We start from the raw sequence: 24,602 nt of genomic DNA, 5'->3' as shown, positions 1-24,602 counted from the left end.
TGGCCCACCTGTGTTTCACATGTCTGATATAGAGTTATCATACTTGTCTGCCTAATCGCCTCTAGGTGTTGCTTTGTACCAATTAAGGAATTGCCATCTTTTTGTCCTACTCGTCCCTCCGTGTATATCTATTCTTATGGAGAGACATTTTGTTGCGTGGGCTCTCATTATCCTAAATGAGACTACTGGATTTCTAGGCAGCAGGATCGATAACGGTGTGGGGGCCTGAGTCTGACCCACTTGTAAAGAACTCTGTCACCCTTAATCTTTTTTATGGCTCTGGCTAACTAGCAGTGCCTCATGTCTCCCACGGGGAATAAATGATTAGGCAGCCGAGCGCATTACATTTTTGCACCTTCTCAGGGAAGTGGTGGTCACTCAGATCCAAACCAACTCTCTCATTTCCAGTATGATCTCATATACAAATGACAAAGACAGTATGAGTTTTATATGATGATTTCATTAAACAAATGTATTTTAGATAATAAGGCGTGAGCCGCAATAACCAGAACAATACAACATAGTAGAATTGAAATAGTCACCAGGAGAGTAAAACTTAAGAACAAAGCTATCATAGTGCCTAACAGTTTCTACTCTCCCTCTGCTTGTTCTATTTAGAGCACAGCATGTTCAGCTTCTAGCTTGCCTTTCCGAATCACTGGGGAGACATCAGCCCTCATACCTGAGCAAAGGCCTGTGATCTGGTTCAGCATCTGCAACAAGGCAGGCAGCGTCTAGTTGTGGTTCTCTGTTCGGAAACTCCCTCTTGTGTGTATTGGGACAAGGAAGTGATTTTATAACTAACATGTCATCGTGATCACAAAATGTCCCTACGCAGGAATGTGACATCTAAACTCCTACCACGTCTATCGGCAATGTACCAGACTGTATCCTTGACTGAAGCACAGAGTGAATATGTTATGGAGAACTCCAGTGCTGAAGTAGGCAAAACAGTGTGAAATGAATACAAAACAAGACCGTAGAACTGGCTATTTGAAAAATAACAGTACGATGCCTAATAAAAAGCATTTAGTGCAAAGTGCACAGAGGCTCTAAGCTGTCAGCAAATGAATAAAATACATTCAGGGCAAAGTGCACAAAGGCCTAAAGCCTGAATCTAATGCGCAAAGGATAGGTAAAACTTACCACACTACACTTTCACTGGCTGTGGGTGTTGTGATTGCCCTGGCAGCACACTTGCCTCTCAGGACCTGCCCCAAAATCTTTTTATTCACATTTACCTAAATGTAATTGTTATGTGACATATCCTATGCATGGCAATGTTAGGATGTGATATGGATTTAAACATTGTTGATGTTTCCAGCTGATGTTGGGTAATGTGTGTTTAATTGGATTGCCCTGTTTATCGTATCAATGTCCTATTTGGTTCTCAGACTGTGCAGGTGTGTTTCAGTGACCAGTTGCATGTGTCCCCTCCTCAATGTTGTTGTCTGAGCAGTATGACATTAGTGATGTTGCCTTGTTAGCCAGGCACGTGAGGGACCCTGACGTATGCAGCATGTGTGTGTCCTTAGTGCTGTGTGGCTCCTATTGCTGTTTACTTTGGCTGATGTATGTGTCAACTATGGGCATTGGCATTTGAGTGTACTGGTGCCTTTGTCTTATTTCTAGAAATAGTTGCAGAAGTCATCCTCACCCCCTAATTTAGGTAGGTATGTTCCATGGGGAGGTTCCTGCCATTTGCTACTATAGCTGCAGAGAGATCAGAGTTGTTAGTGTCAACTGTTGTTGCAGTTACATTGCAGTTGTTGTTTTGGCTACTGGATTACTGATAGGGACCTAGTTGATGTAGGATACATTTTGACTGTCGAGTGCCTGGATGTAAGTTTGACGTAGTGGCCTTCCCACCTGTCGCTGCTTTCCCTTAGCTCCATTGTTGTCATGACAGGATGGCCCCATGGGACTGGTGTTGGTGCTGTGTTTTGTCGTGCCCCAGCTTCTGTCTGTGCTGGGCATGCCCCCCTGCCGTGCCCCTTTACCCATGCCACTTCATATATATGCTGACTTACATGCATTGTGTAGTTGGTATTCCCCACCCCGGTTGCAGTTATCATTATTGCATTATAATTCCCCATGTGACTTACCCTGCATGTGCGTTGTGTCCTGGTAGTCTGCGCTGTCCTGTCCTTGAATCCCTGTGACGATCTCCTCAGGGATGACGGCTGCGACCATCTCCTCCATGTGGTCCAGGGCCTCCTGTTGTGCTGGACTCCCCCCTCCAGTCTGCAGTGCTGCCTTCCTGTTCCTGGCCATTTTTTCCTTTGTCCTACGTTTGCAGTCATGCCAGCGTTTCTTACACTCAGTGACTGTTCTGCGTTCTTCAGCCACACTGTTGATCTTGTCCACAATTTGTTGCCATATGGCCTCTCTCCTGCTGATTGGCAACTTACAGGTGATGAACAGTTGGTGCTGGTGTTCCGTCACCTCTTTAACCAGGATTTCCTGCTCCTCTGCACTGAAGCGACACTTTCTTTTTTTTCAAAAAATGTCCTGGTTCCTGTATGGATTATACTGGCTGGTTCCTGGTCTGCTGTCATCTTCCTGGGGTATGTTGGGGCATCTGGGATCCATTTTGGCTCTCCTCTGCTGAGAAGGCAGTGTTCGCGGGTGAATTTGACGCTATTGCGTCAAAATTTATGGCGCTTTCCAGGTTGCGCTGTCGTAAATCGACCCACAGTCATTTGCGTCGCATTAACGTTGGTTTCCTTTACGACTTGACGCCGCTGTGCGTCACTAAATAATGACTCCCACCTGTTGGTTGCGCCGCCGTGCGTCAAAGTATAAATTTGACGCCCGCACGGCGCATTGAAATGCCGTTAGCCGGCGGTAAATTTTTTTACGCAAAACTGCGACGGCGCAGCTTTGCGTCAAAAAGTATAAATATGGCCCTTAGTAACTTTGCACCCAACCTTCACCAGGTGAAGGTTAGACATATAGGTGACTTATAAGTTACTTAAGTGCAGTGGTAAATGGCTGTGAAATAACGTGGACGTTATTTCACTCAGGTTGCAGTGGCAGGCCTGTGTAAGAATTGTCAGAGCTCCCTATGGGTGGCAAAAGAAATGCTGCAGCCCATAGGGATCTCCTGGAACCCCAATACCCTGGGTACCTCAGTACCATATACTAGGGAATCATGAGGGTGTTCCAGTATGCCAATGTGAATTGGTAAAATTGGTCACTAGCCTGTTAGTGACAATTTGTAAAGCAGAGAGAGCATGACCACTGAGGTTCTGGTTAGCAGAGCCTCAGTGAGACAGTTAGGCATCACACAGGGAACACATACATATAGGCCACAAACTTATGAGCACTGGGGTCCTGGCTAGCAGGGTCCCAGTGACACATAACAAACATACTGAAAACATAGGGGCATATTTATACTCTGTTTGCACCGACTGTGCGTCAAAACTTTTGACGCACAATCAGCGCAAACGTTGCCCCGTATTTAAACTTTGACGCCCGAGCCCGCGGATGACAAAACTCCGCCGTGTGCGGCATTTTTTGGTTGTGGCAACCCGCCCTGCGTTAATGATATGCAAGGTAGGCGTTCCCGTCCAAAAAATGGCATAAACGGCCGTGCGTCGTATTTATGCTTTCGGGCAAAAATTATGCACGGCCGGGAGGTGGAGCCAGAAAATGACACACAGCCCGATTTGCGTCAAAAATTAACGCCTAGGTCAGGACAGGCGTTAAAATGGGGCAAACACACCTGAATTTAATCAGAACACACAGAACAAACAGCAGAGCAGCAGAGCAGCAACACAGAGACATGGAGGTCATTCTAATCCAGCGTGCACGCAGACGCAGAGCCCAGCAGCAACAATACCAGCTACAACAACATCAGCAGGGACCCCAAAGGCAGCGCAGAAGGCAGGAGAGGATATTCCGCCCAAGAACAACCCTTCAGGGCCTCAGGGAACACGACATCATACAGAGGTACCGGTTGAACTGGCAGGCCATTCAGCAGCTGCTGCGCAACATTGAACAGCAGTTGGCCCCCACTTTGGTGACACCCCACAGAAACAAAGCTGCTTGCCGTACTTCACATGTTGGCAAGTGGCTCCTTTCAAACAACTGGTGCCCTGGTAGGCAGAATATCACAACCATCGTTCTCCGCATTTCTGCCCAAAGTACTGGGGCCCGTATTTATACTTTTTGACGCTAAACTGCGCTAACGCAGTTTAGCGTCAAAAAGTTTAGCGCCGGCTAACGCCATTCTGAAGCGCCATGCGGGCGCCGTATTTATTGAATGGCGTTAGCCGGCGCTAGCAGACCAGCGCTGCCTGGTGTGCGTGGAAAAAAACCACGTACACCAGGCAGCGCCGGCGTTGGGGAAAATGGCGTTAGGGCGTCTTAAAAATGGTGCAAGTCAGGTTGACGCTAAAAAATCACCTCCACCCGATTTGCGCCATTTTTAACGACGCCCAGACGCCATTTACATGACTCCTGTCTTAGTAAAGACAGGAGTCATGCCCCCTTGCCCAATGGCCATGCCCAGGGGACTTATGTCCCCTGGACATGGTCATTGGGCATTGAGGCATGTAGGGGGGCACAAATCAGGCCCCCCTATGCCAAAAAAAAAAAAAAAAATTATACTTACCTGAACTTACCTGAATGTCCCTGGGATGGGTCCCTCCATCCTTGGGTGTCCTCCTGGGGTGGGCAAGGGTGGCAGGGGGGGTCCCTGGGGGCATGGGAGGGCAGCTGTGGGCTAATTTTGAGCCCACAGGTCCCTTAACGCCTGCCCTGACCCAGGCGTTAAAAAGAGGCGCAAATGCGGGGTTTTTTGCCCCGCCTACTCCCGGGCGTGATTTTTGCCCGGGAGTATAAATACGACGCATTTGTGTCGCAGTCATTGTTTTGGACGGGAACGCCTACCTTGCATCTCATTAACGCAAGGAAGGCGTTCACACAAAAAAAATACGCTCTTTCCTCATACTTTGGCGCTAGACGCGTCTAACGCCAAAGTATAAATATGGCGTTAGTTTTTTCGCCGAATTTGCCTCAAAAAAAACGACGCTAATTCGGCGCAAACGGAGTATAAATATGCCCCTGGATGCCATAATTCGCCTGACACCCCGCCACATCTGCTTCCCTGACACACTGCAGAAGCAGCAGGAAACTAAACAGGGGTTCTACGCAATCAGTGGCTTCCCACACGTCCTTGGTGCAATCGACTGCACACATGTACGCCTTGTGCCACCTGCTGCAACTGAACACCTCTACCGCAACAGGAAGCACACACATTCCATCAACGTGCAGGCCATTGTCGACCACCAAGGAATGTTCACCAACATCGTGGCTAAATATCCTGGGAGTGTACATGACTCATCCATCTTCCGTCACTGCACCATCAACCAACACTTCCAGGATGGACGGTATGGCAATGGACTACTTGTTGGTAAGTACAAAAACCTACTTATAGATACAATGCACAGCAACCCTCTAGGACACACAACACATACACCACAACAGCGACATCTAGACAGGAACACACTGAGGTCCTTACATCACTAGCCATGTCTCTTAAGTCACCATTGAACCTGTCACACATCGGAATTTACTGCACAGCCTAATGTGAAGACATTAATGAGTGTGGTTGCCGAAAGGTCACCTTGCAAATTGTAAGTTTCCCAATGACCTTTACATTAATACATTGCATAAGTCTAAAGGTATGGGATGTCCAGGGTACGTTGATATGAACGTGTTAACAACACTTTCAATTTAAACTCTACATTGAACTATCATCTCACCCCAAGTGAAGACACAAGGACACCTGTATCACAAGTCACAATGCTAGAGAGGGCACACTGTACTGAAAATCCCAAAACATACTGATGACAAACGGTTAGCAGACAAACACTTGCTCAGCCAAGGAAACAACACAATGCAGATGGTATAGCCTACAAGTATAGGATGTCACATCAGTACACAAAAGAGTCACAGACAAAACAAGACAACTACTGCCATTAAAGGTCTTTTCAATAGTGCCAGCTACATCAACATGATCCCATTCTTTTTCTCTTTCAGCTGATCAGGGGTATGGTATCCAGCCATGGATTATGACACCATTTGGCAACCCAAGTACTGCTGCAGAGCGTGCATACAATGAGGCCCATAAGAGGACACGCAGCATTGTCGAGCGGACCTTCGGCATCCTCAAGTCAAGGTTCCGCTGCCTCGACATCACTGGTGGTAGCCTACTATATTCCCCCAAGATGGTCTGTAAGATCATACTAACATGTTCCATCCTGCACAACATTTGCATCAAAAGGAACATTCCCCTCCTGGAACCAGACCCATACATGCTGAAGACGAGGAAGAGGAGGAGGATGCCCTGCAACATGAGGGGGAACAACCAAACACGGCTGCTGGAGTGCGTAGGCGACAACACATTGTGAACAATTTTTTTAAAATATTATCACCATCACCACTTAATGAACTATTGTAAATAAACACTGATAAAAAAAACCACATCATGGTCTTGCTAATCATTTCTGCACACCTTTAGTTCTAAATATCAGAAGAAGAGTGTCGCCTCATGGAGCATTGATGATATAACAATCAGGACACAGAAAATACCACTACAAATGTGATGCCTATCATACAACGGTCACATAAACACACAATGTAAATGACTGACATCCTGTACAGTTCACCTTTGAAGGGCAATAGCTGAGGACCACACTTATTACACACATACATGTTGGAAACATGGTTCATCACAGCATATGTCACACAACTAAAACACCATCACTCAACTAGGGGAAAACAGGCCTCATACATCAGGCAGTTGACATGCTTTTGCATCAGGAACAGGAATGTATGACCAGACTCTTGGCAGCAGTAATTCCAACTACATACAATCTTTGCAAAGACTATCTGTCACTAGAGTTACACATAAGCAGAACATACACAGGACAAGTGCCACACATATGACAAGCATCCAGCACATCCCATCCCATCTACATGTCAGCCCTTTTCTAAAAATCTGACACACCCATGCGCCTGGTCACACCTCACCTGTCTGAAGAGGTCCCTGGAATACTAATATGTGTACCCTGATATTCCCTCATCCACACACACGCACTCACAAGAGTCATCCAGTGTGCCACACCCTTTCCTATGGTATACCATTGTCATAGTACTATCTCACTGCATAGAAGTCAGCTCAAAGAATACACTGGCTTGGAGTTTGTAAGGCCTGGTATCACCTGTAGATTGCTTTCCGTGTGAAAGGTAATGTAGGCCATTTGAAAGCAAATCTCATCCGACAGGACTTGTGAGACACTGATGGAGGCCACACCTGTGATCACCTCCATGCACACCACCCAAATTTACATGCACCGTCCCTGCTGATGCCTCCTACAGCATAGATGTTGTCATTTTGGCAATTACACCGTTAAGCATTGCTACTAATGTTGCAGTGTAACACTATATCTGGGTTCATGTGTCACCTTCAAAACAACACAGGACATACACAGTGTGACATGTCAACTGTCTACTGCTCCCTCTGACCAGTCTTAGTCAGACCACTGATCATGTCAATTGTTAAAGAGCTGGATCCTGATTGACCCAGCATCCTGTCAGCCCGACTGGCACCTGTCCGTGGGTCACCCTAAAGATACCCGGTGGCCACATATGGACCACACTTGCTGTTCAAAACCTCTCTTTCCTCAGAGGCTAATATGTCAGTTGCCTCATCAATGTATACACAAATACATTGTATTGCATCATCTGACTTTTATTTGTATCATATTTGTTACAGTGCCCTTGAATAGCTAAATCATGGCCCATCCGTTGTCTGGGCCTCATTAATGCCTAAACTAAAAAGTGTGACAGTGTACCTGGGCCATAGCCTTTGATGGTGTACGTGGCCTCCAGCAGAACCAGCAACCTCATATAGGTCCATATTTATACTTTTTGACGCAAAACTGCGCTAACGCAGTTTTGCGCCAAAAAAATTAGCGCCGGCTAACGCCATTCTGAAGCGCCATGCGGGTGCCGTATTTATTGAATGGCGTTAGCCGGCGTTAGCCGACCAGCGCTGCCAGGTGTGCGTGAAAAAAAACGACGTACACCAGGCAGCGCCGGCGTAGGGAAAAATGGCGTTTGGGCGTCCCAAAATGGGGCAAGTCAGGCTGAGGCAAAAAAATCGTCTTAACCCGATTTGCGCCAATTTTTTTGGGCGCCCAGACGCCATTAACATGACTCCTGTCTTAGCAAAGACAGGAGTCATGCCCCCTTGCCCAATGGCCATGCCCAGGGGACTTATGTCCCCTGGGCATGGTCATTGGGCATAGTGGCATGTAGGGGGGCACAAACAAGGCACCCCTATGCCACAAAAAAAAAATTAAAAAATACTTACCACAACTTACCTTTTCTTCCCTGGGATGGGTCCCTCCATCCTTGGGTGTCCTCCTGGGGTGGGCAAGGGTGGCAGGGGGTGTCCCTGGGGGCAGGGGAGGGCACCTCTGGGCTCATTCTGAGCCCACAGGTTCCTTAACGCCTGCCCTGACCCAGGCGTTAAAAAGAGGCGCAAATGCGGGTTTTTTTGCCCCGCCCACTCCCGGGCGTCATTTTTGCCCGGGAGTATAAATACCACGCACATGCCTGGGAGTCATTTTTTAAGACGGGAACGCCTACCTTGCATCTCATTAACGCAAGGAAGGTGTTCACGCCAAAAAATGACGCTGACTCCATGAACTTTGGCGCTAGACGCGTCTTACGCCAAAGTATAAATATGGAGTTAGTTTTGCGTCGAATTTGCGTCGAAAAAAACGACGCAAATTCGGCGCAAACAGAATATAAATATGCCCCATAATGTCCATGAAAAGTCGACACATATGAGGACCCTGACAGTTCACACGCTGAGTAACATTGTTCAAATAATAGAGATGGCTCGTGTGTGGTGAATACCAGCCATATTATTCTGCACAGAGGCTATGATGTTCCCAGATGCATTTCCATCCACAGAGGCCAACTTGAGTACAAATGTTGCAATGACACATGCCGGATCCAGACACCTGAGACATTCTCTCACTCAGCACACCAAGGTTGCCCAGTTGAAAGTCTCATTACATGTCTTCAGTGACAGGGTGGGACCATCCACGTGTAGGTTACCATGTCCTCAATGACTTTACTCACATTTAGCTCCAAAGGATACTCATTAGATACACGATTAGCTGCCACTAACTCATGATGAGACCTGGACGTAACAGTGACAACATACACCTTAACAGTTGATAAAGGATCAACATTGGACCACACACATGTACATGTACCATCCAATCAACAAAGTGGTTGCAAGCAGCCTATCATAGTAGTGTCCCAATTGTAACCTAGCATGAAGATTGAAACATGCCACTAAACCAGGTAATGCATAAAGGGCCACATACATCAAAAACCAATTTGCAATTATGACATAAGGAACTTTGAGAATTTGCTATTAAATCAATGCAAAATGGTATGTCAGAATTCTCTAAAGAAGTAATAGGGCAAACTTCAAATGGGCAAATGGTATTACAGATTTGCAAAAGAGAATCATACACAATTTGCATCTATGGGCCTGCTGCCAATGGTTTAGCATTACTGAAATTGGGAAAACCGTTGATTAATTTGCAAGTCAGGAACAGCAAATCCCAGGGTGCTGGGGGCCTAAGTCCCCCTTTGCTGCACCCCAATTAAACACTTTTTACGGACAGGTGAAGCACACACATGCTTAAGGGGCATGTGTGCCCTACATGTCTATAGTGAAACATATTTTAGCTACATTAACTCGTAATTAGCACATGGTTACCCCCAAAAATTGTTTAGGCGACAATTGCATTACCTAAATGCCCATTTTGCTATTTGGAATAGCTTCATACATGTGCTCACAAATTAGCTAATAAAGACATCCTGTTAGCTCTTTCATATTTGGAAAGTCGCAATCAGCAATTACCTACATGTGTGCGCAATTATGAGTAATATCCATTTTGGCCAATCATTACTATTGCACTGTGAATACCTTCTATACATCCTGTAAGGCACATTTGCTTTCCCTAACCCCAGTATTTATCGTTTAGCACCGTTTGGTAATGGAAAATTCCATGACTCATTTGGACATATGAAATACATATTTGTCATTATGCGTCATATTTTCACGCATACAGCTTGTGCGTCATATTTTTTGACGCACAGGAGAGCAAATAATGCTGAGTCAAATAACTTTTTATAATTGGTAAATAATATTTGGATGCAGCTTAATTTCCACCTCTGGAAGTGTAAATTATGACGCAAACAAATATTATTTACCAATTATTAAAAATAATTTGTGTAGAAGGGTCCCGGAGGACCCGGCACACTCACCTCGAGTCCGCCATCTTTCGGCTGAATCCACGGAAACGACGCAGCGTTCCCCTGGCAACGGGGAGACGCCACGTCGTCACAGCATCGACGACTTCCGATTTCGCGGACTAAAGAAGGAGGCAGATCCGGAAAGGGGGCGCGCGTCGGAGCACCAGGGAGGAGAAGAGTGGAGAGCGACGGGAGTGCGTGGCGGAGAGGCGACGAGCGGAAAGGAAATCCCGACCGGAGAGAGGAGGACAAACCTGTTACCCACCCCGGCGAGGAACCAGGAAGAAGCACCCAGAGGAAACACCGAAGCGCGAGAGCTGGAAAAGGAAGAAACACCGGAGAAACGAGAAAGCCGCCACGACCCAGGAGGGTCGTGGCTTGACAAGGTACGGTCCCTCCTAGGGACGGGAGGGTCACGGGGGAAGTCGGTTACGGGGAAAGGCACCAGGGAAGTGGGAGGAAGGACGGGGAGGGAGAATGAGAGACAAGGGAAGGGGCAAGAAGGGGAATAGGCACAGTATGGACCCCCGCAACCGTAAAACCCAACCCTGATCACCCCTTCACGATCTTGCCCGCATGTTGCCTTAAACCCTCACGAGCACCGTACCCCACCCAGTATCCCAGAAGTACTTACCGATTCTTTTTCTGTTTCTTTCATTTTGGCCGGGGTCCGAGAGAGACGTCCATCCTCCATAGACCAAAGGCTACCGGGAAAACGAGGAAAACCTAGGAGAAAAGAAAGAAGTTAAGGAAAAACAGGAACCCCAGAGACTTAGACCCTTAACACTCCCGTTAAAAGAAATAGCCTGTGACTAAACAGAGAATAAAGTTTAAAAACGTAAAATACCCCATTCTTTTGACTCTATTTGATCCGCTCGTAACACAGCCCACCACAGTGGTGTCAGAAGTGAGATATCTTCTCAGGTGGGCTTACGAGCGTTTCATCATGAGCGAAGCCCCATCCCTTGAGGACATAATTAAGCAACTCGCAGAAGGACAGAGACATCTGCAGTTGGTGTGGGAAGCCCACCAACGAGAAGCCAAGGAAGACCGGGAGGCCTTGCAATCGGCGTTAAAAAGTCAGGCTACAATACTAGCCAATAATCAATTAGTACATGAGACTGCATTACAAAAACTAACCAATACAATCGCGGCCAGTAAGGTACACCCAAACGTTCCTAGTTCGGTCCAGGAAGGGGAAGACCCAGACTCATTTTTCACGAATTTCGAGAGGGTAGCCTCATCTGCTCAATGGCCAGAGGACCGCTGGGGTCAGTATGTGGCCCCCTTGCTTACAGGACTCCTGCAGACTGCCTACCAATCCGCCAATCCTGATGGTACAACCCCCTATCAAGAGATAAAAAAAAGTATCCTGGGGCGGGTTGGGCATGATACGGAATATTATCGTTTACGATTTAGAAAAATAAAATGGAGTGCGAACGAGGACCCTCGTTCCTTCTATTTTAGGGTGAAAGACCTAGCTCAAAAATGGTTGGGACCCATAGGGACAACTCGGGAGGATGTCATTAAGACAATTACTTTAGAACAGTATTTGGATTCACTACCCCTTAGTACTAAGAACTGGATCCGCCAACATCCAAACATGAACACTGAGGTTGCTATTGACTTGGCTTGTGCTTTCCATCGGTCCACGGAAAGTAAACCCGTAACCCCGAGACCTTTTAAAAAAAAAACCATCCCTCCACTAAAACCAACTCCCAGGTATTTTCCCGAGGAAACGCGGTTCCCTATACCCGTAGAACATCACCCTATGCAGTCCCCACAATGTTTCCACATATGAATGGGGCCATATTGCCAGAATATGTCCCAGGAAATCCGAAGGACCGGAACCTATGGAAATTGGGGTCACACGACGTAGAGTACTGTGTACAGGAAAAGGGAATGAGAAATTTAGATACCTGGTCACCATAAATGGACAGGTCATTTCGTCTCTAATCGATTCAGGATGTGGACAATCTGTAATCAGGAAGGATATAATCCCTCTGGATACTTCGGTTACCAACCGCTGGGTATCCATATGTTGTATACATGGAGACAAAGGAACTTATCCCTTCACCACGGTCAAGATAGAATGGGGCCCCTTTCGGGATATGCTTTCGATAGGGGTTATGGAGCAACTAATCGAGGACTGTATTATCGGGACTGATTATAGTCGGTTCTATGACCTATTAGATCAAGTTCGTAAGCCCGCTGGGACTCCCGAGTGGTGGGCAGAAGCCCCTTTTTCCAATGTCCCCATAGAAGTACCTCCATACCGAAAGAAACTTACGCGAAACGAGAAAAGATGGGAGAAAAGACAATATCAGGAAACCCGAAAGACGAAGGAGGTTCCTAAACTAATAGCAGAGATTAGTAGCAGGCCCATCTCTTTTCAAAGGAGCCAGAGAGAAGATCCTACCCTTTCCCATGCTTGGAACTCAGCCAGAACAGAAATTACTAATGAGGTGGGTCCTTATTTTCTTATCAAGAAACACCTCCTATACCGGATAACTAGAACGGGTAAAGGGGATACCAAACAACAATTAGTTGTTCCAGGACCATTTAGAGCTCACGTACTGTTTTTAGCCCACAATCAACCCGGGGGAGGTCACTTTGGTCGGGAGAAAACGGAAGAATACCTGATGCGGAAATTCTATTGGCCAGGAATATATGCTCAGATACGCAGATACTGTTACCAATGTCCTAGATGCCAATTAACTGAGCCAGGGATGCCCAGGAAAGCACCGTTATACCCCTTACCCATTATTGATATCCCTTTTAAACGGGTGGGCATGGACCTGGTGGGACCCCTCCTTCCCTCTTCTAAAGGTCATACCTACATATTAGTCATAGTTGACTATGCGACTAGATACCCAGAAGCCATACCCCTCGCCAGCATGACCACCAAAACAATAGCCCAAGCCATGATAACCGTATTTTCCCGCATAGGTTTTCCCCAGGAAATATTGACGGATCAAGGTACCCCCTTTATGTCAAAACTCATGAAGCAGATATGTCAGTTATTAGGGATTACCCAGCTACGAACCTCGGTCTATCACCCACAGACAGATGGACTGGTAGAACGATATAACCGCACAATAAAGACACTGTTAAGGAAAACTGTAGAGGAATCCGGTCGCAACTGGGATCAGAAGCTTCCTTTGGTTCTGTATGCTATACGGACCCACGAACAGTCCTCTACGGGGCATAGCCCCTTTGAATTGGTTTTCGGGAGGCAGCCTCACAGCCTTCTGGACATGGCTGCAGAGACCTGGGAGGAAGAAGAGGAAGAAGGGAAACCCCTGATGGATTATGTCCATCAACTCAGAGGGCAGTTGCAAACCCTCTGGGAAGACGTTCATAGTCACCTAGTCACGGCTCAAAAACAGCAAAAGTCCTACTATGATAAGGGAAGCAAAATTAGTTCCTTCCTCCCTAATGAACAGGTCCTTATTATGCGACCTACATCTGACCATAAGTTGATCGCTAAATGGCAAGGACCCTATAGGGTTATTAGATCAGTCTCCCCTGTCACTTATCTATTAGAGATAAGCACCCACCCAAGAAAAACACAAATTTACCACATAAATCTGTTAAAACAATGGAAATCGGCAGAAGAGACTACCGACCAGACGGATATTGGGTGTTCGGTCTCTTATGCCCAAGAACGAGAACTAGAGTTATGCCCTATAAGAGAAACCCCTCCTGAAGAAAAACCCAGTATTAATAGAAAGCTAACTGATGCTGAAAAAACCCAACTAGACACCCTAATCGAGCAACATCCCCAATTTTTCTCCAAAACACCGGGAAAAACTACATTAACATACCATCACATTAACACACCTCTAGGACAGGTAGTACGTCTTCGTCCATATCGCATCCCCGAAAGCCTATCATTGAAGCCGAAATCGAAGCAATGTTAGCCTTAGGGGTCATTGAACCCTCTAATAGTCCTTGGAATTCCCCCGTAGTGTTGGTTCCTAAACCAGACGGATCAATAAGATTTTGCATTGATTTTCGCAAACTTAATGAGATTTCCCTTTTTGACACCTACCCCATTCCTAGGGTGGATGACATCTTAGAGAAATTAGGGAAGGCTCGTTATTTATCCACCCTGGACTTAACCAAGGGATATTGGCAGATTCCCCTCCATCCCGAGGCCAAGGAAAAGACGGCCTTTTCAACCCCTTCCGGCCTTTACCAATTTACGGTTTTACCTTTTGGTCTTCACGGCGCTCCCGCGACCTTCCAGCGTCTGATGGATCGAATCTTAAAACCATTCCAAACTTTCTCAGCTGCCTACCTAGACGACATAGTAATTTTTAGCGAAACCTGGCAAGAACACTTAGGGGCATATTTATACTCCGTTTGCGCCGAATTTGCGTCGTTTTTTTCGACGCAAATTAGACGCAAAACTAACTCCATATTTATACTTTGGCGTTAGACGCATCTAGCGTCAAAGTCGCTGGAATTTGCGTCATTTTTTTGCGTGAACACCTTCCTTGCGTTAATGATTAAAAAATGACTCCGATGCTATTGCGTCGGATTTATACTCCCGGGCAAAAATGACGCCCGGGAGTGGGCGGGACTAAAAAACCTGCATTTGCGCCGGATTTTAGCGCCTGGGTCAGGGCAGGCGTTAAGGGACCTGTGGGCTCAGAATGAGCCCAGAGGTGCCCTCCCAAGCCCCCAGGGATACCCCCTGCCACCCTTGCCCACCCCAGGAGGACACCCAAGGATGGAGGGACCCATCCCAGGGAAGAATAGGTAAGTTGTGGTAAGTATTTTTTATAATTTTTTTTATTGGCATAGGGGGGCCTGATATGTGCCCCCCTACATGCCACTATGCCCAATGACCATGCCCAGGGGACAGAAGTCCCCTGGGCATGGCCATTGGGCAAGGGGGCATGACTCCTGTCTTTGCTAAGACAGGAGTCATGTTAATGGCGTCTGGGCGCCACAAAAAAATGGCGCAAATCGGGTTAAGACGATTTTTTTGCCTCAGCCTGACTTGCCCCATTTTTGGACGCCCAAACGCCATTTTTCCCTACGCCGGCGCTGCCTGGTGTACGTGTTTTTTTTTCACGCACACCAGGCAGCGCCGGTCGGCTAACGCCGGCTAACGCCATTCAATAAATACGGCGCCCGCATGGTGCTTCAGAATGGCGTTAGCCGGCGCTAATTTTTTTGGCGCAAAACTGCGTTAGCGCAGTTTTGCGTCAAAAAGTATAAATATGGGCCTTAGGGGCATATTTATACTCCGTTTGCGCCGAATTTGCGTCGTTTTTTTCGATGCAAATTCGACGCAAAACTAACTCCATATTTATACTTTGGCGTTAGACGCATCTAGCGCCAAAGTCCATGGAATTAGCGTCATTTTTTTGCGTGAACACCTTTCTTGCGTTAATGATATGCAAGGTAGGCGTTCCCGTCTTAAAAAATGACTCCGATGCTATTGCGTCGGATTTATACTCCCGGGCAAAAATGACGCCCGGGAGTGGGCGGGACTAAAAAACACGCATTTGCGCCGGATTTTAGCGCCTGGGTCAGGGCAGGCGTTAAGGGACCTGTGGGCTCAGAATGAGCCCAGAGGTGCCCTCCCTAGCCCCCAGGGACACCCCCTGCCACCCTTGCCCACCCCAGGAGGACACCCAAGGATGGAGTGACCCATCCCAGGGAAGAATAGGTAAGTTGTGGTAAGTATTTTTTATAATTTTTTTTATTGGCATAGGGGGGCCTGATATGTGCCCCCCTACATGCCACTATGCCCAATGACCATGCCCAGGGGACAGAAGTCCCCTGGGCATGGCTATTGGGCAAGGGGGCATGACTCCTGTCTTTGCTAAGACAGGAGTCATGTTAATGGCGTCTGGGCGCCACAAAAAAATGGCGCAAATCGGGTTAAGACGATTTTTTTGCCTCAGCCTGACTTGCCCCATTTTTGGACGCCCAAACGCCATTTTTCCCTACGCCGGCGCTGCCTGGTGTACGTGGTTTTTTTTCACGCACACCAGGCAGCGCCGGTCGGCTAACGCCATTCAATAAATACGGCGCCCGCATGGCGCTTCAGAATGGCGTTAGCCGGCGCTAATTTTTTTGGCGCAAAACTGCGTTAGCGCAGTTTTGCGTCAAAAAGTATAAATATGGGCCTGAGACCCTTAACACTACCGTTAAAAGAAATAGCCTGTGACTAAACAGAGAATAAAGTTTAAAAACGGAAAATACCCCATTCTTTTGACTCTATTTGATCCGCTCGTAACACAGCCCACCACAATTTGACTCAGCATTCTTTGCACTCCTGTGCGTCAAAAAATATGACGCACAAGCTGTATGCGTGAAAATATGACGCATAATGGAAAAGAACGGCGGCCATGTTATGCAGGATGTGATGTAATAGGATATCCTGTTTACAGATTCTGTACAGTGGGTGTACTTTCACTTTCACTTTGCAGTCTCTGATTATGCTAGACTGTGTGGCTGTGTGCAAAGTGTTGTCCTGTGAATTTGTGCTTTTGTGTCCAGAGTGCCATCTTACTTGTTGTTTTGTCATTAATATATTGTTGTAGAATACTGTCTGAGTGTGTGTTGTTTAAATTTGTCCAGTCCAGTGTTGTATTTAGGCCCATATTTATACCTTTTGACGCAAAACTGCGCTAACGCAGTTTTGCGTCAAAAAAATTAGCGCCGGCTAACGCCATTCTGAAGCGCCATGCGGGCGCCGTATTTATTGAATGACGTTAGCCGGCGTTAGCCGCCGGCGCCGGCTGGTGTGCGTTAAAAAAAACGACGTACACCAGGCAGCGCCGGCGTAGGGGAAAATGGAGCTTGGGCGCCAAAAAATGGGGCAAGTCAGGCTGAGGCAAATTTTGCGCCACAACCCGATTTGCGCAATTTTTTTGGGACTCCCAGAGGCATATTTATACTCCGTTTGCGCCGGAATTGCGTTGTTTTTTTTTACGCAATTCTGACGCTAAACTAACTCCATATTTATACTTTGGTGTTAGACGCGTCTAGCGCCAAAGTCCATGGAGTTTGCGTCATTTTTTTGCGTGGACACCTACTTTGCGTTAATGATATGCAAGGTAGGCGTTCCCGTCTAAAAAATCGACTCCGAGGCATGTGCGCCGTATTTACACTCCCGGGCAAAAATCACGCCCGGGAGTGGGCGGGTCAAAAAAAATGACGTACGGCCGCTTTTGCGCCGTTTTTTAGAGCCTGCAAAAGGCAGGCGTTAAGGGACCTGTGGGCTCGGAAGGAGCCCAGAAGTGCCCTCCCATGCCCCCAGGGACACCCCCTGTCACCCTTGCCCACCCCAGGAGGACACCCAAGGATGGAGGGACCCATCCCTGGAAACCTCAGGTAAGTTCAGGTAAGTATAATTTTGTTTTTTTTTTGGGTGGCATAGGGGGGCCTGATTTGTGCCCCCCTACATGCCACTATGCCCAATGACCATGCCCAGGGGACAGAAGTCCCCTGGGCATGGCCATTGGGCAAGGGGGCATGATTCCTGTCTTTGCTAAGACAGCAGTCATTTCTATGGGGGTTGGGAGTCCCAAAAAAATGGCGCAAATCGGGTTGCGGCGCAAAATTTGCCTCAGCCTGACTTGCCCCATTTTTTGGCGCCCAAGCTCCATTTTCCCCTACGCCGGCGCTGCCTGGTGTACGTCGTTTTTTTTAACGCACACCAGCCGGCGCCGCCGGCTAACGCCGGCTAACGTAATTCAATAAATACGGCGCCCGCATGGCGCTTCAGAATGGCGTTAGCCGGCGCTAATTTTTTTGACGCAAAACTGCGTTAGTGGAGTTTTGCGTCAAAAAGTATAAATATGGCCCTGTATATGTTTATGAAATGGTTGCACTGTGCACAGATTTTGAGCACATTTCTTCCTTCCATACCTTACAGGTGGACGGGCACCCTACACTGTGGGAGAGGTGGCAACATTTGAGGACCCCGACCACTCCAGTAAGTGTTGATATGTCTCTTATGTGTTGTGTTTGCTGGTTATGGACTCGTGTGTGTTGAACACATAGCAAGGTGTGATGCGTTGGGCAAGCTTTTCTCTTGTTCCATGAATGGGAATTCAGTTTCTCACATGTTTTGAGTTGGCCAATGCGTATCCAATGGGATTATGTAGGGATTGTAGGCCATTCCTGTAGGCCCCACTGTGAGTACAGGGGTTAGTCATGTGGATGACACTTGTATCAACAAGAGTCGCACTGGAAGTCTGCTCCGATTTAGGCAGCCTGTCAGACCCACATTCTCCAAGATTGGTACAGCACAATTGCTTTCCAATAGACATCTGGGGCCAGATGTAGGTAGGTTTCCTTTTGCGAGGTGCAAATTGCGAGTCCCAGCGACTCGCAATTTGCACCTCGCAAAAGGATATGCAGAAAGGTGTCTCAGACACCTTCTGCGACTCGCTATGGGGTCGCAAAGACCCACCTCATAAATATTTATGAGGTGGGTCGCAGTTTGAGACCCCATAGCGAGTCTAGGAACTCACGGGGATGGTGGCCTGTTGGAGACAGCAGACCACCATGTCCGTGACTGCTTTTCAATTAAGCTGTTTTTTTTTTCTTCTCTTTGCAGCCCGTTTTCCTTAAAGGAAAACGAGCTGCAAATAGAAAAAATACCGAAACCTTTTAGTTTCGGTTTTTTTCAGAGCAGGCAGTGGTCCATAGGACCACTGCCTGCTCTGAAAAAATATTATTGTGAGCATTCACAAAGGGGAAGGGGTCCCATGGGGACCCCTTCCCGTTTGCGAATGAGTTACCATCCACTTCAAGTGGATGGTAACTGCGAGTTGATTTGCGACCGCTTTCGCAGTCACAAATCAACTCTACATCGCGGTGCGACTCGCAAATAGGAAGGGAACACCCCTTCCTATTTGCGAGTCTGAAACACATTTTGCGAGTCGGTACCAACTCGCAATATGTGTTTCTGCATCGCGTGAGGGCATTTGCGCCTCGCAAATGGCGTTTTTTGCCATTTGCGAGGCGCTAATGCCTTTCTACATCTGGCCCCTGCTTCCCTATTTACCTACGTAATTATGAAACAGTAGGTAGAACCTCCTAGCAGCATGTACTTCCACATGTAGTGCTACAAGTATGTGGAACTAGAGTGCAATGGCCTAGGTCTGCATGCAATTCATGCTCATGGGTGTTCTTGCAACTCTGTGTCTGATGTAAGTCAGGCCTTACTGGAAGTATATGTTGTAAAGAAATGGCTCCCTGTTGCAGTTACCCCCCACTTTTTGCCTGATACTGATGCTGACTTGACTGAGAAGTGTGCTGGGACCCTGCTAACCAGGCCCCAGCACCAGTGTTCTTTCACCTAAAATGTACCATTGATCCCACAATTGGCACACCCTGGCATCCAGATAAGTCCCTTGTAACTGGTACCTCTGGTACCAAGGGCCCTGATGCCAGGGAAGGTCTCTAAGGGCTGCAGCATGCATTATGCCACCCTAGAGACCCCTCACTCAGCACAGCCACACTGCTTACAAGCCTGTGTGTGCTAGTGAGAACAAAATGAGTAAGTCGACATAGCACTCCCCTCAGGGTGCCATGCCAGCCTCTCACTGCCTATGCAGTATAGATAAGACACCCCTCTAGCAGGCCTTACAGCCCTAAGGCAGGGTGCACTATACCATAGGTGAGGGTACCAGTGCATGAGCACTGTGCCCCTACAGTGTCTAAGCAAAACCTTAGACATTGTAAGTGCAGGGTAGCCATAAGAGTATATGGTCTGGGAGTCTGTTTTACACGAACTCCACAGCACCATAATGGCTACACTGAAAACTGGGAAGTTTGGTATCAAACTTCTCAGCACAATAAATGCACACTGATGCCAGTGTACATTTTATTGAAAAATACACCACAGAGGGCACCTTAGAGGTGCCCCCTGAAACTTAACCGACTATCTGTGTAGGCTGACTAGTTTTAGCAGCCTGCCACAAACCGAGACATGTTGCTGGCCCCATGGGGAGAGTGCCTTTGTCACTCTGAGGCCAGCAACAAAGCCTGCACTGGGTGGAGATGCTAACACCTCTCCCAGGCAGGAATTGTCACACCTGGCGGTGAGCCTCAAAGGCTCACCTCCTTTGTGCCAACCCAGCAAGACACTCCAGCTAGTGGAGTTGCCCGCCCCCTCCGGCCAGGCCCCACTTTTGGCGGCAAGGCCGGAGAAAATAATGAGAAAAACAAGGAGGAGTCACTGGCCAGTCAGGACAGCCCCTAAGGTGTCCTGAGCTGAAGTGACTCTAACTTTTAGAAATCCTCCATCTTGCAGATGGAGGATTCCCCCAATAGGGTTAGGATTGTGACCCCCTCCCCTTGGGAGGAGGCACAAAGAGGGTGTACCCACCCTCAGGGCTAGTAGCCATTGGCTACTAACCCCCCAGACCTAAACACGCCCTTAAATTTAGTATTTAAGGGCTACCCTGAACCCTAGAAAATTAGATTCCTGCAACTACAAGAAGAAGGACTGCCTAGCTGAAAACCCCTGCAGCGGAAGACCAGAAGACGACGACTGCCTTGGCTCCAGAAACTCACCGGCCTGTCTCCTGCCTTCCAAAGATCCTGCTCCAGCGACGCCTTCCAAAGGGACCAGCGACCTCGACATCCTCTGAGGACTGCCCCTGCTTCGAAAAGACAAGAAACTCCCGAGGACAGCGGACCTGCTCCAAGAAAAGCTGCAACTTCGTTTCCAGCAGCTTTAAAGAACCCTGCAAGCTCCCCGCAAGAAGCGTGAGACTTGCAACACTGCACCCGGCGACCCCGACTCGGCTGGTGGCGATCCAACACCTCAGGAGGGACCCCAGGACTACTCTGATACTGTGAGTACCAAAACCTGTCCCCCCTGAGCCCCCACAGCGCCGCCTGCAGAGGGAATCCCGAGGCTTCCCCTGACCGCGACTCTTTGAACCTAAAGTCCCGACGCCTGGGAGAGACCCTGCACCCGCAGCCCCCAGGACCTGAAGGACCGGACTTTCACTGGAGAAGTGACCCCCAGGAGTCCCTCTCCCTTGCCCAAGTGGAGGTTTCCCCGAGGAATCCCCCCCTTGCCTGCCTGCAGCGCTGAAGAGATCCCGAGATCTCTCATAGACAAACATTGCGAACCCGACGCTTGTTTCTACACTGCACCCGGCCGCCCCCGTGCTGCTGAGGGTGAGATTTCTGTGTGGGCTTGTGTCCCCCCCGGTGCCCTACAAAACCCCCCTGGTCTGCCCTCCGAAGACGCGGGTACTTACCTGCAAGCAGACCGGAACCGGGGCACCCCCTTCTCTCCATTCTAGCCTATGTGTTTTGGGCACCACTTTGAACTCTGCACCTGACCGGCCCTGAGCTGCTGGTGTGGTGACTTTGGGGTTGCTCTGAACCCCCAACGGTGGGCTACCTTGGACCAAGAACTAAGCCCTGTAAGTGTCTTACTTACCTGGTTAACCTAACAAATACTTACCTCCCCTAGGAACTGTGAAAATTGCACTAAGTGTCCACTTTTGAAACAGCTATTTGTGAATAACTTGAAAAGTATACATGCAATTTTGATGATTTGAAGTTCCTAAAGTACTTACCTGCAATACCTTTCGAATGAGATATTACATGTAGAATTTGAACCTGTGGTTCTTAAAATAAACTAAGAAAAGATATTTTTCTATAACAAAACCTATTGGCTGGATTTGTCTCTGAGTGTGTGTACCTCATTTATTGTCTATGTGTATGTACAACAAATGCTTAACACTACTCCTTGGATAAGCCTACTGCTCGACCACACTACCACAAAATAGAGCATTAGTATTATCTATTTTTACCACTATTTTACCTCTAAGGGGAACCCTTGGACTCTGTGCATGCTATTCCTTACTTTGAAATAGCACATACAGAGCCAACTTCCTACATATGTTGTCTACCAAGTTCTGCATTTCCTGACATTAGTGTAGCCCTATGATTGGTCTAGGGTTTGCTTACTCCTTATTGTTGATAGGCCTTACTTGTGGTGTGTGTGTAGAGCCAAACACGTGTGGAGTTTTCTATACACTCCTCGGTGTACATGTTGTTGGAAATTGATAGTTGTTTATCCACCCCCCCCACCCTCAAACATGGGCATGGGTTTGTGAATGGGGTACCTAGTACTGATGCTACCAGTATGTTACACATAATGTGAATAAGTGATGGTTTGGTTGCAACCTAGTATACACACACTCAGGTTCGGCACTTGGTACTATACTGGCAAGTCCAGTTAGAACTTGCAGACCATGTGGCTTTAGTTTTGGTTTCCCTACACTGACATTTGTAGCCCAGGTCTTGGCGGAGGATATGCAGCATGATTCTTAGCTGATAACTGGCAGAACTCAGATTGCAAGTCAAAGCCAGTTGTTACCCATCTTGTAGGTTATGGATGTGCTATGTGTGATGTGACCTTTGTAGGCTGGCCTGCCATGTACTTCCTCAGGGACATTCAATGATCTGTATTGTGATATGACCTGTTACAAGTACAGTAGATGTATTGTCTGATTAACTTCTTGTGCCATTTCACACAATGCAATTACCAATGTAGAATATCTGCATTTGTCTTCACAGCTGCAAACATGACCCCAGACCAGGTCCGTGAATTCCAGCGCCGGGCCATGAGATACCAGCACATCCTGCTGGTGGAGTCGGGGTTCAGGAAGATGGCCCGGCGATATCGCCATGAACGGGCCTCCGGGGCATGGAGAGCCTTCCCACAGGGTGGCCCTACTTTGCCCACCACAGCCACCACCAGCACAACCACCAATCCAAGCCAGGTGGCCCCACCCACAGCTGGGACTGTTGGTCCTACATCTGTTGGACTTCCAGGCCCCAGCATTGCCACCGGTGCAGGACAGCCCACTAGGCCTGGCACCACACAAACACAGACCTCCTCCACCAGTACCCAGACTGCCACAGCTCCATCTGTTGACCCTGCAGCCTTCAACAACATGGAATGTAAGATGGACCGTGTGCTGCGCAAGTTGAGCCACCTGAGCCGGGATGTGCGCCACATTAACCGGCGTGTTAAGTCTATTAAGAGGACCCTCCGGAGGGCCAACCTCTAGACATTTTTTGATGTACATGATTCCCTCCCCTCCCTCCTCTTTCCTTGTTCTTATAGTTAGTGGGCTTAGGGGGCTTAGTGTTAGGTTAGTATAGGCTGTTAGTTTAGTTAGTGTTAGTGGGTGGGGGGTCCTGATTCTTTCTATTTTTACTTATTAAGTGTGTGGGTGGGTGTGTGTTGGGCTATGTTGGGGTTTTTGTGTGTTTAAATAAAAAAAAATCATTAAAAAAATTTAAAAAATAAAAAAACAAAAAAATATATATTTGTTTAGGATAGTATAGTATGTGTTTAGGTTAGTATGTGTTGTCCTCCATGTGTCCCTGTCGCGCCGCGTGGTGCGGCGCGAGCCGAATGTTCGGCACAAGCCGGGCGTTCGGCTGGGGCCGCACAGCGCGTTTCTAAAACGCGGCGCGCCCCCAGCCTTTCATGCACTTTTCGAGGCCCCAGGCATTGCATGGGGCCTCGCTCTAGCGTTTTCCACCGCCTTGCTGGGGTCTCCTGACCCCCCTTACCTGTTCTTCTTTCTTCCTTCTTGTCCTCTTTCTTTTCTTCTTTCTGGGGTCTTTTTGTTGTATTTTTTTATGTCTTCTTCCCTTCCCAGGTTACCTTTCTCTTCCCAGCATTCATTGTTCCCTATTCTCTATGGTTTCTATTCTGTTTTGTTCTATGTACCTCTCCCTGTCTAATATGGTGTCCTTTTACTTCCTGTGGGTCACTTCCTGTCTTTTGGTATATAAGGGCTGTGTTTTCTTCATTTCCTTGCGCTGCAACACTTTCTGCTCAGTTAGTGTCTTCGCTCCTGATTTCCTCCCCTTTTGGTTCTGGATTTCAGCATTCTGTGTTTCCTGACCTTTGCTCCTTTTGGATTCCTGTTTGTTTGTTCTTGTTTTTTCCAGGAATCTTCCTGTTTGGAGGTTTTTCCCCTTTTCCTAAGGGTTTTTTTCCCTCTGGCGCTATTTTCTGAAGGGCACGGTCTGTTCTTGGCGTCTCCATTGCCTACAGCACCGTGGCTACCAGAAAGAGTCGCCCCTTTTTGGGCCAAAGTCGAACATTGAAGATCCACGCCACCAGATCTGCAAATTCCAGGCGCAAGCAGCACGTGAGTCGTGACAGATTGCAGCGCCCAACCATTCCGACGTCCTCAAACACCATGGATGACTCAGTGGCG

The 24,602-nt window shown here is 47.8% G+C and overlaps 1 long non-coding RNA gene across 1 annotated transcript in view; it reads right to left on the bottom strand.

Moving 5' to 3' along the window:
• Window positions 1-11,010: 11,010 nt before the first annotated feature.
• The window catches only part of LOC138283916 (uncharacterized), a 62,306-nt gene continuing 48,714 nt past the window's right edge, over window positions 11,011-24,602 (bottom strand). Inside the window, exon 3 of the long non-coding RNA XR_011201323.1 lies at window positions 11,011-11,082. This is a non-coding gene — a long non-coding RNA (uncharacterized lncRNA). The remainder of the gene's footprint in view (window positions 11,083-24,602) is intronic.

Source organism: Pleurodeles waltl, chromosome 1_1, assembly GCF_031143425.1.
Source record: "Pleurodeles waltl isolate 20211129_DDA chromosome 1_1, aPleWal1.hap1.20221129, whole genome shotgun sequence".
NCBI lineage: Eukaryota > Metazoa > Chordata > Amphibia > Caudata > Salamandridae > Pleurodeles > Pleurodeles waltl.
Note: the sequence above shows the minus strand (reverse complement) of the source record. Positions and strands in the feature narration are given on the sequence as shown.